The 12,853-nt window shown below is 43.2% G+C and overlaps 1 long non-coding RNA gene and 1 pseudogene across 1 annotated transcript; both read left to right on the forward strand.

The window, feature by feature from the left end:
- The first annotated feature begins 1 nt into the window (after position 1).
- Positions 2–4,460, forward strand: LOC122458713. The gene is made up of 2 exons (XR_006278886.1): positions 2–3,298; positions 3,408–4,460. It is a non-coding gene; the product is annotated as an uncharacterized LOC122458713 (long non-coding RNA).
- Positions 4,461–6,275: 1,815 nt separating this feature from the next.
- On the forward strand, positions 6,276–10,845 carry LOC119850365 (annotated as a pseudogene).
- Positions 10,846–12,853: the final 2,008 nt, after the last annotated feature.

Genomic DNA, 12,853 nt, shown 5'->3' on the forward strand with positions numbered 1-12,853 from the left:
CCCGTGACCTTCAGCTCAGACTTCCCATTGGTCGGGGGGAAGTACTTCCGTTGTTCTGACACGCCTACTGACGGTGATGTCACCGACGTTCTACTCCCCACTGATCAGCGCTGCCCTTGCCCCAGAGCCTGCCATGGGAATCTAACCCTTGGAGGCTGTGGCACTAGCCCCTCTGTGCTGGGCGGGGGGCAGGTGTCCTCTCTCCATGCCCTGCCTTGTCCCTATACGCCAAAAAATCTACAAGAGCTACTCTCATCACCAAAAAGAAAAGGAGGACTTGTGGCACCTTAGAGACTAACAAATTTATTAGAGCATAAGCTTTCGTGAGCTACAACTCACTTCATCGGATGCATTCTCATCACCAAGTGGAAGACTGAAACAATCTCAGCATTCAAAAATCACGAGTCAGGCCTCAAGGATGGGATCGGCTTAAAAATTCATGAGTTGTTATTTTTTTTTTTTTAAAAGAATACTTTTGCGTTCTTTTTGTCTTCCGGTTTCTGAGCCTTTCAGGTGCACTCGGGTCATGTTTTAGACTTTCTTCACAACTGCAAGGGCTAGAAAGGATTTGGAATTAATAGAATTTAGGAAAGGTTATTCAGCAAGTTAGAAGAAAAGGAGGACTTGTGGCACCTTAGAGACTAACAAATTTATTTGAGCATAAGCTTTTGTAAGCTACAGCTCACTACACGCACAAAACAATTCTAACATTGAGAGAATAAGCAAAAAAATTGGTTTTCTGAATTAAATATCACAGATTAGGAACCCTAATCCAAAGAAATGAACAGATAAAAGTAATTGGGAAAACAGATAACAATATGCTTATAAAGGTACAAAAACACAAGAGGAGAGCTTTGCTAATAAGAAAAAATAGGAACATCAGCTTTCTAACTAAAGGAAAGGGAAATGATCCAGAGAAGAAAAAGAGATAAGACCAAGAAAACAAAATAACTCACTTCTCACTGACCCCATAAATCAAACTCACCAGGAATCACAAATTCAAAATAGCCAGTTGGTAGATGTAGACTCAGAAGGAAAATATTTAAATAAAAACTCCTTTTCCTGGGAATAGTTAGTTATCAATCAAAAAGGGATTGATTCTCAGGTACACTGTGACAACTTTATGGCACTGTGCACTCTAAAGCCAGCTTCCTCAGCCTTTGTCAGTTCCCCCAGGGAAGGGGAATCCCCTGGTAGCATAGAGCCACTAAAGTGGCTCCTATACCATTTCCCTTCCAGTTGCTGGCATAGATGCAAGGTGCCTCGCTGATGACAGAATGTAAGAATGGCCGTAAGACTAAAGTTAGGATCCTAAATCCTTAGTTATCACCTACATTAAAATAGCTTGATTTTCAGAGGTGCTGGGCACTCACAAAATGCCAATTAATTCAATAGGAGCTGCAGGTGCTCAGCATTTTTGAAAAATTAGACTGTTTCTGTTTAGAGAAATATAGATTGGAAAATGTTGGTTGACATTAGCGTATAAAGCAGCTCCTGTTGGCTGGGAACGGCGAACCGTGGCCACTGGGAGCGTCAGACAGCCGTGCCTGCGGACGGTCAATGTAAACACTGTCTCGCGGTGCGACAACGGATTACCCTGATGGGCCGCATGTGGGCAGCAGGTTGCCCACCCCTGGTATAAAATAATAAATATATAATATAAAGCAAGTATTTGCGAGAGGATGGGAACAGAAAGTTGTCCTCTGAAAGACAGACTACCATGCTTATAGATCCTTTTGAAGCAGAGGTCCCCAAAGTGTGGGGCTTGTCCCCTAGAGGGGCATGTAGGAACATCCTGGGGGGTGCGGTGGGGCCTAGGCCAGCCCCCACGGGAGCAGAGAGGGAGCACCACCCAGGCCCTCCCTGCTCCCAGCTCCACTCTGCTCCTGCCCCTAGCCTCAGTCTCTGGCCACAGCTCCATTCCCGGCCCAGGGCTGAGGCTGGGGGCAAGGCTGAGAGCAGAGCCTCACCTAGCTGCTGGCCCGGCTGCTGGCCACTACTGCAGCCTGGCTGTTGCTCCGCTTCTGCTCCCGCCCCCGCCCCCAGCTGTGGCCCCCGGCCACAACCACGCTCCCATCCTCAGACCCACCAGCACCTGCAGCCCTAGCTTGGCCCCTTGCCCCTCTCCGTGTCTCTCCCTTCCCCCTCCCCGCCACACCCCAGAGCCATGGCCCTGCTCCTGGCCCCAGGTCCCGGGGACAGGGGTGTAGGTGGGAGGGGGGCGTTACCCTCAAAACTTTGGGACTGCTGTTTTGAAGCATCACACTTCCTTTGGATCAATTACCCATAAACTGTCATCGTTTAAATGAATGAATAGGAGAAACTGGCTTGACAATGTGATATCTTTCTTTCCATGATGTTTACAAGTAAAACATTAAAAGTGTTCGTATCACAAAACATGGCTTTCCTCCGAGGCTGGCAGAAATAATGCAATTGATTTTTATAGTTTAACAAAATGAAAATCTACTCTAACTTATTTAACATCTTGACTTATTTGGCAACAGCTGTGGTGAACAAGAGCGGAGAAGCTTCTTTTCAATTTATGTTTCAAAAAATAAAAAAGAAGAAATTTTTGACTTAATATCTTTGGGCTAGATTCACAAAAGAACTTAGGGGTTCTAACTGTTAGGCACCTTGAAAATCACAGGAACAACACTGCAAGCCACAAAGCCTGAGTAAGGCATCTAGGCTCCTATCACAATGAATGAGGAGAGATAGGTGCCTTAGAATGTGCCTTAGGAGAGCCACCTAAGCTAACCAACAGAGACGCTGAGGAGAAGGATGTGTCCTAAAGTGCTGTCCCTCTCTCAGAGATAGATGCCTACGCCCAGGTTGCAGGAAGATGTTCATCTCTGTTGGCCCTCCACAACTGGGAACCCCTATCCTGGAGTCAGGCAGCTTAGGTGCCCAAATCATTTCTTGTGAGAATGAGTTAAGGGGCTGCCTCATGTCACACAAAATGCCTGTCAGAGGAGATGCTACCCCTTACACTTTGTAACTTTTAGCTCAGTAGTTAGAGTACTCACCCAGGATGTGGCAGGTCCAGGTTCAATTCCCTCCCTCTGCTAGATGTGGAAAGAAAGAATCTGAACAATTGTCTCCTACCTCTAAGGAGGTAGCCCCAACCACTTAGCTACAAGATAGACTGATGAGGGATTTCCTCAACTTCTCCTATTGATGCTGTTCCACTGTGTAGCAATAATTAAAAGAGTGATTAGCACATGGAAACTTGATCCCGGGTTTCTCACCTCTCACATGGTTGCCCCAACCACCAGGTTACAGAGTCAGTCTCATACAGGTTTCAGAGTAGCAGCCGTGTTAGTCTGTATTCGCAAAAAGAAAAGGAGTACTTGTGGCACCTTAGAGACTAACAAATTTATTAGAGCATAAGCTTTCGTGAGCTACAGCTCACTTCTTTGGCCTAATGGAGAGAATTCCATTGACACAGCTGGCCTTTGACCTCTTAGTTGTGTTAACAAGAGGTGATGTTCTGTAAAATGAGAAGTAAATGGAGGAACTTGCTGCACATTAACATGTCCTAATAATAATAAATTTTAGAATATCATAAGAAGACTTCCACTAGTATTTCTTGTGACATTTAGCAATACATGTAAAGAGATGGAACCTATTATTTAACATAGTCATTATGAACAGCATTTATGCAAGTTCCCATCCTCATTCTTAACACATGCCTGAGCACTAGGTGGATTATCCAAGACTCAGGCTCTGTTGGAATAAAGTTTTCATGACTTAGATTGATGTATCTGGAATGTATAGACTCCTTGAAGCCTCAGGTTAGATGACCAGATAGCAAGTGTGAAAAATCGGGACAGAGGTGGGGGGGTAATAGGAGCCTATATAAGAAAAAGCCCCAAATATCTGGACTGTCCCTATAAAAATCGGGACATCTGGTCACCCTAGTCTCAGGTTTCAAGTCTGCAGAGTCAGTTCAGTCATTCGACAATGGCACTTTTCATAAGTAAGATATTGCTGTTCTTGGCCAAAAAAAGTATTCTTTCCTCCATTTTTGTGAAGTATACTCTGCACTATTTGGCAGGTTTTTTTTCATCCCCAAAGTAAATGCAGTTGGTTTACATGTCTAGTCTGTGCAAAACTTCAGAATCCTTTGTGATGAAAAGTTCTGCTATATAAATGTACAATGTTTTAATTGTTATTTTTTGTTTATTGTGACATCCTGTGGAAAGATGACATACAAGTGGTATTCCTTTTGATATTGATATTTCTCAGGTATTAATTGAAAACTTTGTTCAATTTGTTTTTTTAATCTTTCAGTTTAACATGTCATTGCATCAGGTCCTTGACAAAAGACACAGCATATTGTAGAAGATGTGAGATGTCATCATGATCACCATTAGATAAGGATGCAAAAAAATATTTAAACATGCAAATTCTCCGTACAACTGTAACTACAGAAAATAAAATAATATACATATAAAATGCAAAGACAGATCAAAATCAGATCCTCCTATCTGTCATTTCTAGTTTTTATATTTTTTCTATTACAACATACCACTAAAGCCCTGAACCTTCAAAACATTTATGCACATGCTTAACTTTACAACCATCCCACAATGTCTACTCATGGTAATAAAATTAACCTTGAGCATAAAGGTTTGGAGGATTGAAGCTTAACAAATTATTGCAGAAAGCAGTAAGAGAGACTCCGAATTCACCATACGTGAGCTAAAGATACATCATTATATCAGCAATCAAATATATTTTAATCACTTGCTCACTCTAATGTTTTCATAGATACCAGTGTAAAATTATCTTAATCTTTTTTGGTACATTAAAAGTCATTCATGTTGAATCGATGGCATAATAAAAAGGACATTTTGTCTTCAGTAAACATATTTGACCTCCTTAAAACAATATTTTTATATGTTGCATAGCGGATCTGCAATGTAATCTAGCTAGGCATCTCTCATGCATCTGTCAGTGTGACATGCAGGTATCCATATCTAGGCTATATTTACTATTCTGTATTTGTGCTACTTTGTTTGTCCTGTGCTATGAAACTAGGGCTCCAGTGCTGCAAGCTTATATGGATGGGTGGACCTGTCAACTAGGGTTGCCAGGCATCCAGTTTTCGACCAGAACGCCTGGTTGAAAGGGACTCTGGTGGCTCCAGTTGGCATTGCCAACTGAGCTGTTAAAAGTCCAGTCAGCGGTGTAGCAGGGGCCCAGGGCTAATGCAGGCTCTGTGCCTGCCCTAGCTCCATGCAGCTCCCAGAAACAGCTGCCAGGTCCTTGCAGCCCCTAGCTGCTTGGGCAGCCAGGGAGGCTCTACGGACTGACCCCACCCCAACTGCCAGCTCTGCAGCTCCCATTGGCCGGGAGTCAAGAACTGAAGGTGTGAGGGCAGCGTGCAGAGCCTCCCTGGCCACCTGTGCACCTAGGGGATGCAGGGACCTGGTGGCCTCTTCCTGGGAACCACACTGAGTGCTGCTTGGACCCCGTCCCCCAATCCACTGCCCCAGCCTGGAGTCCCCTCCTGCACCCAAACTCCCTGTTGGAGCCCGCACCCCATATCCCCCTCAACACACCAACCCCCTGCACCAATTCTGGTCCCTGAGCCCCGTCCTGCACCTCAAACCCCTCACTCCAGTCCCACCCCAGAGCCCATACTCGCAGCTGGAGCCCTCACCCAACCCCACCCCCACACCACAACCCCCTGTCCCAGCCTGGAGCCCCATCCTTAACCTGAAACTCCTCATCCCTGGCCGCACCCCAGAGCCCACACCCCCAGCCAGAGCCCTCAGCCCCCTCCTGCACCCCAACCCCCGTCCCAGTCTGGTGAAAGTGAGTGAGGGTGGGGGAGAGAGAGCGACAGAGGGAGGGAGGATGCAGCAAGTGGGGGCAGGGCCTCAGAAGGGGTAGGGGCAGGGCCTCGGGGCAGTGGCGGAGCAGGGGGCAGGGCAAGGTGTTCAGGTTTGTGCCATTAAAAAGTTGGCAACCCTACTGTGTACCTGTACACAGCCCCTACAAAATAGGGTTCTGTGCAGGCCCAAGGTCCAGTCACAGGTATGAGTTTGCAAGAATGCTGTCCAAACATGCTTGTAACAAAAGGCTGACTGCTAATCATGGCAAGGTGGGACAGATCCTTTATTGTTTTTCTACTTGACTAAAGTTTTTGCAGAGCACCAATCACTGTAGTATCTAAACAGTGCTGTAAAATTTAGGTGTTTACAGTTTTCTTGTGTTTCGTCATCATCCTTTTTTTTTTTTTCCCTTCTGGGAAGTCTTACTAAATAAACAAATTCAGCCAACGAACATAAATTAAGCAATGAAAGCTACAGCTTGTCAAATTAGTTTTGGTTACATTTCTCAGACTGCTGAAGGAACACACAGGAACATTTCAGGTTGTGTATTGGCCATTTGTTTAGAACTATTTTGCTATAAATGGATATTAACTCGCTTTTGAACTTGTACAATGCTTACTTTGATTTATCTAAAATTAGACACAGATGTACTCAGTTTTAGTTCTTTTATCCTGCTTATCTGTTGTCAACAAAATTGGGTGATTTTTTTCTTGTTTTCTTCAAGGTGACCTGCAAATTAAAATTTTAAAAATGGCATTGTGCCTTTTTTATTACTGCTTTATGATCTAAGAAGCTCTGAAAGGTTTTTGGTTTTGCTTTCCTTATTTAAAAGGAAAAAAACTCTTATTTCTTATCTTAGAAATATAAAGCTTGTCCTTACTATTTTTACTGGAGAACTGTTTGGAGAATCATAGAACTGTACAGAGAACTTTCGTATCCTTCAGTTGTAGATGTGTGTTCGAATATTTCACCAGCTGTTTGCCAGTTGTTTGAGTTAAATACATATTAAGAAAAACTTAAAAAAAAGAAGTTATAGAAAAGTCTGGTTAAAAATTTCCTCTCAGTTGCTAAGATTTCATTCTGTTCTTCCTTGTGAGATCAATCTCACTAATTCTTCAGTCAACCAGAAAGTCTTCCAAGAAAAACAGAGTAGACAATACATGAATTTCTAATGTAAAAAAAAAAGGGGGGGGGAGAAAACCCCCCAGCATTTAAAAAATCTTACTCAACATTTTAGGCTTTTTTGATACATCATAAACAAGCACACACACAAAAAATATGGATGCAAACTTTTTCTTTGCCACTTTGTAAGTCACTTTTAAATTTTCAGAGAAAACACAGCACATCTCTTAAGTTGAAATTTAGTGGTTACATTTAGACAGGAGTCAGACTGATAACTTTAATTTCATATTGTAGTCAATGCTTATTGGTACCTTGTCAAAATATGGGAATACTGCAAAATTCTGCCTCTGAGTTACATAATGGATCTCAGTTCTGTGTTCCCTCTACATATACAGAACTCCCTTGGATGGCAATGAAATTTATGCATACATAGAGGGAAAGAAAAATATGGGAGTCAAAGAATATCATGAGAATGTAAAAGGGGTTGTCTACACAGTGTTTTTATATGGATATGTGAATTTAAAGCCATGTAGTTATGTGGGTATAAGGGCATGGCTACACTGGAAACTTCAAAGTGCTGTCTCAGGAACTTTTCCACGGTAGCACTTTGAAGTGTGAGTGTGGTCGTGCGCTGGGAAAGAGCTCCACAAGCTCTCCACAAGAGCTCCATTAGCTCCGAATGCTGGGAGTGTGGCTCCCAGCACTTGGAGCTTGTCTACACTATCTCTTAAAAGCGCTCAGACTTGCTGCGCTCAGGGGGGTGATTTTTCACACCCCTGAGCCAGCAAGTTAGAGTGCTATAAATATAAGTGTAGACAAGTCCTTAGTCCCCATGTAAACACTCTTATTCCAGTATGAGGGCATGACTACACTTGCAGATGTAGAGCGCTTTGAGTTAAACCAGCCTTCGGAGAGTGCAATAGGGAAAGCATTGCAGTCTGTCCACACTGACAGTTTCAAGCGCACTGGTGTGTCCACATTTGCAGCACTTGCAGTGGCATTATGGGCAGCTATCCCAGCATGCAAGTGACTACAATGTACTTTTCAAATGGGGGTGGGGTGGGGTGGAGTTTGATAGGGAGTGTGTATGTTGGGGGAGAGAGAGTGGATTTTTGGGGGCTGAGAGCATGTCAGCATGCTGTCTTGTAAGTTCAGACAGCAGCAGACCTCCCCCACACCCCTCTCTCTCTCTCTCTCACAGCATTCCACAGTAATTGTTGCTTTGTCTTGGAGCAGATAAGCAGCTGGCTGTCAGAAATGGAGTTTTCAAAGGGCATATCCGCATTCCTGCAGTGATTCAAAAACAACGACAGAAGTGGCCACTTGACTTAAGGGGATTATGGGGAGTTTCCGGAGGCCGATCACAGTGCAGTAATGCAACACCTCGTTCACACTGACACCCAGGCGTTTCAGCCAAGACTCAGCAAGCGTTAATCTTCTCGCTGAGGTGGAGTACCAGGAGTGCTCTAGCCCTGGAGTCAGAGCGCTCTACGTGCCTTGCCAGTGTGGACGAGTAGTGAGCTAGGGCGTCTGGGTCTGCTTTAATACGCTCTAACTCGCAAGTGTAGCCAAGCCCTGAGTGTCTTTTCCCAGTTTATGTGAAACAGGAAAAAGCCACTCTTATTCTGGAATAAGAGAGTCTACATAACTATAGTGGTTTAACTACACTGGTATAACTTCCCAAATAGAAAAATCCTAAAAGCAGAATACTAGACAGACTGCCTTTGAGTAGTCAGTTCAAAGTCCCTATGATGCCATTTAATTGTATTTCCCTACTGCAAGATTCAAAACGTCCCTTCCCTGTCTCCTAAACTCCTATGACAGTTGACAAGAGACTGAAATAGGCCCTATGACCAAAACTGGTATATGTTGGTTATGAGGAGGTAGTTGGGTAAACAGTGGATGAAAGATTGCAGCAAGAGAATAAGAGGAGGGAACCTTCAGAATGCACCATGATTACAATCAAACGGGAGATATCCTGTGCCTAATTCTAGTTTCTCTTGTGCCAGTTTTACACTTGTAACCCCATTGACTTCAGTGAAGTTACTCCTGATTTACATTGGTCTAAGTGAGATCAGAAGCAAGCACTTCAATTCTTTAGGAGGCTCAAACTATCACCAGAGAGCTCTAAGCACAAAAAAATCTTCCTGCTTTGGCACATTTGTGTGGGTTCCATAGCATTCACCATTGAAGAATACGATCAGTAAACATCACAAGTGAAATGCTCCACTAGTGTAAAATGGTGCAGCTCCATTGATATCAGTGCAGCTTTATCAATTTACAGTAGCGCCAGAGACTTTGGCTTCACTTTGGCATTTCAGCCAGGTGTGGCATGAGCCCTTAAGAATTCTGTAGTGGCAGGTGTAGCAGCACTGTCTTAAACATCCCTGATCAGGTACAGACAAACACTAAATGCTGTTAAAGGGTGGTTTTCGTTATGGAAAATGACTGGCAATGTTGTTGAGATGTAGATGAACAATCGTCACGTATATAGCCTTATTTATTAGAAATAAAACCACACCCAAATGAAGGAGCTCACATTTATTGGTTGATTTGTTCCCTTTTCTCCTCTGTGTTCCCCTGCAGGCTGTAATAATGATCACTGTGCTATTTCTGCTGCTCTTTGGATATGTCCTTTCACTGCCAGACTGGCCCCAGAAGTGTTTATGTACCCCTTGTCTAATGGATTGCTGCTATGCCAGTTTATATGGTATCAGTTTACATGGTATCGCTCAAAAAACAGAAACATTGATCTTGAATGACAACCATTTAACCTTCATTTCTCCAGGAGTGTTTCAGCACCTTCTCAATCTCACGTTCCTTGGTTTAACCAACAACAAGCTGTCACTTCAGAATGACTCTTTTGACAATATCAGCAAGAGCATCCTCTCTCTGGATCGCTCTGGGAACAATTTCACAGACTTGCCATCAAACTTGTTCAGGAACACAAAGAAACTGGTTTGGTTAAACTTAGCTGAAAACAGATTGTGTCTTCTGGACAGTACAATTTTCATCTCCCGAGAAAAATTCACCTATCTGGACCTCTCTAATAACAGGCTGAAGATGCTTGCACCCATGTTTATGGGGCTTTCATTGATACCTTAATGCTGGCTGGTAACCATCTCCCCACCATACCAGAGTGAGTTTTTGATCCCATTCGTAACCTTAAGATCCTTGTTCTGTCCCACAATGAAATAAGCCATTTGCCTGAGGGTTTGTTTGACAACTTAAAGAGTCTTAATGACTTGCTGCTTGATTATAATAATTTTACTGAGATATCACATGCTATATTCACAACCCCCCACAACCTAGAACATTTTTCAATTTCTAAAAATAGAATCCAAAATGTTCCACCTCTTGTTTGCTGGCAAGTTTACCTTAAAGAAACTTGACCTGTCTAGTAATTTACTCTCAGAGATGCCTTCTGACTTCGCTTCAGGGTTGGAGCAGCTGGAAGTTCTTAATTTATCTGCAAATTGTATTGGTAATGTTCCCAAAAATCTATTCATAAATAATACTAAGCTAGAGTTTCTGCATTTGGACAAAAACTTGTCTCCAGACTCCACCCATTTTTTCAGGCCTTCAAAATCTGATTGAGTTACCTTTATGCTGTAATGGCATAAAAATCTTACCAAAAACATTCACTGACAATATGGCTAATTTGGAACTTATGGATCTCTCCATGAACAATATAAGAGAAATAGAGGATGATGCATTTAAGATGAACCATAATATCACAAAAGTAATTTTGACTGGGAATCCAGATTGCACAACTGATCAATTTATGCGTTGCTCTTTTAAAGCACTAGACTGTAGCAGTAAAAATTAAAGGATTGTAAGAACTGTACTTCTACTACCTTCAATAAAAGTCTAACATACATATTGCAAGAAGTATGATTATTTCTGAACTACAAAAGACCATCCTAGAACAGTACAAGCATTAATACATCATATGAACTCACTGGACTGTCTGGTAGTTTAATATAATAATGGATATGTGACATGGTACAAAATCCTTTTGGAATTTCCTTAACTTCCTCAGGACAAAGGTATTGTGATAAGTATAGCAGCTGTGAAATTTATTATAATAATTTTTATATTTACATTTGTGTCCCGTTACTGTTGTATATCTCTCCTACTTCTTACCAGATCATTAAACAATTGAGCTATGAGGATATATACACACACATACATATATTTGAGAGACATTATGATGGTATGAGTTTGAGATGGCTACATTTCTCATGAGTGTTGAAGCCATAAGAATTAATCTGTTCATCTCAGAAAACCTTGACAAGACACTATTTACTTTATTTATGACACAGTGCCTTCAATCCCTCTAACTAGGAAACCAGATGCCTTAGTTACCACAGGGTACCAATTACCTCTACAGAGGTACATAAGTGCTTAAACCCCAGACTTAGTGGCTAAGTCCAACTTTTAGCCTCCATAAAGCTACAAAGTCCAGCTGGAGGAAGACATGTAAAAGATACTTGCTGTGTAGCTTTTATCTCAGGGATTAGAGCACTCACTTGGCATTGGGGAGACCCAGATTTAATTGCTCCCTCTGCCACAGGGGAAGCAAAGGCTCTAACCACCAAGCTATGGTAGAGCTCCCTCAGTCTCTCACACTGAAGCTAACTAAAGAGTAATTGGTGCAAGGGAACTTAACCCTAGGCCTCCCATCTCCCACGTGGGTGGCCTAATCACTGGGCTATGGAATTATCTGCAGTTGTGCTCTCTCTCTTTCTGTCTGGCCCAATGAGTGCTCCACTGTGGAAAAATGCTTAATAGTCATTGGGATAGAAAGTGAGATCATGGGAGACAATGACTCTGATTGGTAGCCTGGTAGGTAGGGCACTCACCTGGGATATGGGAAACCTTCAATCACTCTTTCATTATTTAGCTACAGTGGAACAGCTTTAACAGGAGAGATTGAGGGAGCCCCATGTCAAATATCTATAGTTCTGTCGAAGGAGTATGTACCTGAGAGGTGGGAGACCCCTGTTCAAATCTTCTCTCATCCTCTGACAGAGTGGGGGTGGGGAGATTGAAATTAGACTTGGCACATCCCAGGTGAGTGCTCTAACCACTGGGCTAAGAGCATATTTGGCACATGACTCTTGAGTTTGGAGAGGCTAGGCACGAGTGCCGAAAGCTCCGTAGAAGTGTGTGTGTGTGTGTGTGTGTGTGGGGGGGTGCCCCACTTGTGGCTATGTCCTGAGGCCCTACCCTTGCTCAACTTCATCCCCCTGGGGCCCTGTCCACGCTCCACCCTGTGGCCCTGCTCCTGCTCAGTCTCTTCCCCTAAGGCCCTGCCCCACTGCTGCCTCTTCCTGTTCTACCCCCTCCCCCAAGGCCACCCCACTCATCTCCACTCCCTGAAGCTCCCCCTGCTCACTCCTCTCCGACCTCCCACAAAGCTCGGCGCTTTGGGTGGTGGCGCTCTAAAGGCAGCAGGCTAGCATGTTTCCAAAGGGAGGTGTGCAAAATCCAGCATTTCTTGCCCCATTTGGGGAGGCTTGGCCTCCCCATGTGCCTTATATCTGCTGCCCTTTGGCTAAGAGTTATAAGGTGGTTTTCTATTCCTCCTTCTCAAGCCTTTTTGTATGGAGCGAGGCAAGCACCTAACTTATTCACATAAGAAACTGCTTAGGTGCTATGACCATAAGCCAGGGGTTCTCACAACAAACGTTTTGGTGGCCGCTCTGACAATTTTTCCTAAAATACTTAATTAACTTTAGGAAAAACAAATAAATATTCACATATACATGTCAAATCATTGTAATTTATCTATGTAGGAGTTGTTGTTTTTTTTTTTTTTTTGCTGACTCAATAATAAGAGTAATGTACAGTTGTCTCTATTCTTTACTGGACCAAAACAGAAT

This window comes from Dermochelys coriacea, chromosome 2, assembly GCF_009764565.3.
Source record: "Dermochelys coriacea isolate rDerCor1 chromosome 2, rDerCor1.pri.v4, whole genome shotgun sequence".
NCBI classification, from domain to species: Eukaryota; Metazoa; Chordata; order Testudines; family Dermochelyidae; genus Dermochelys; species Dermochelys coriacea.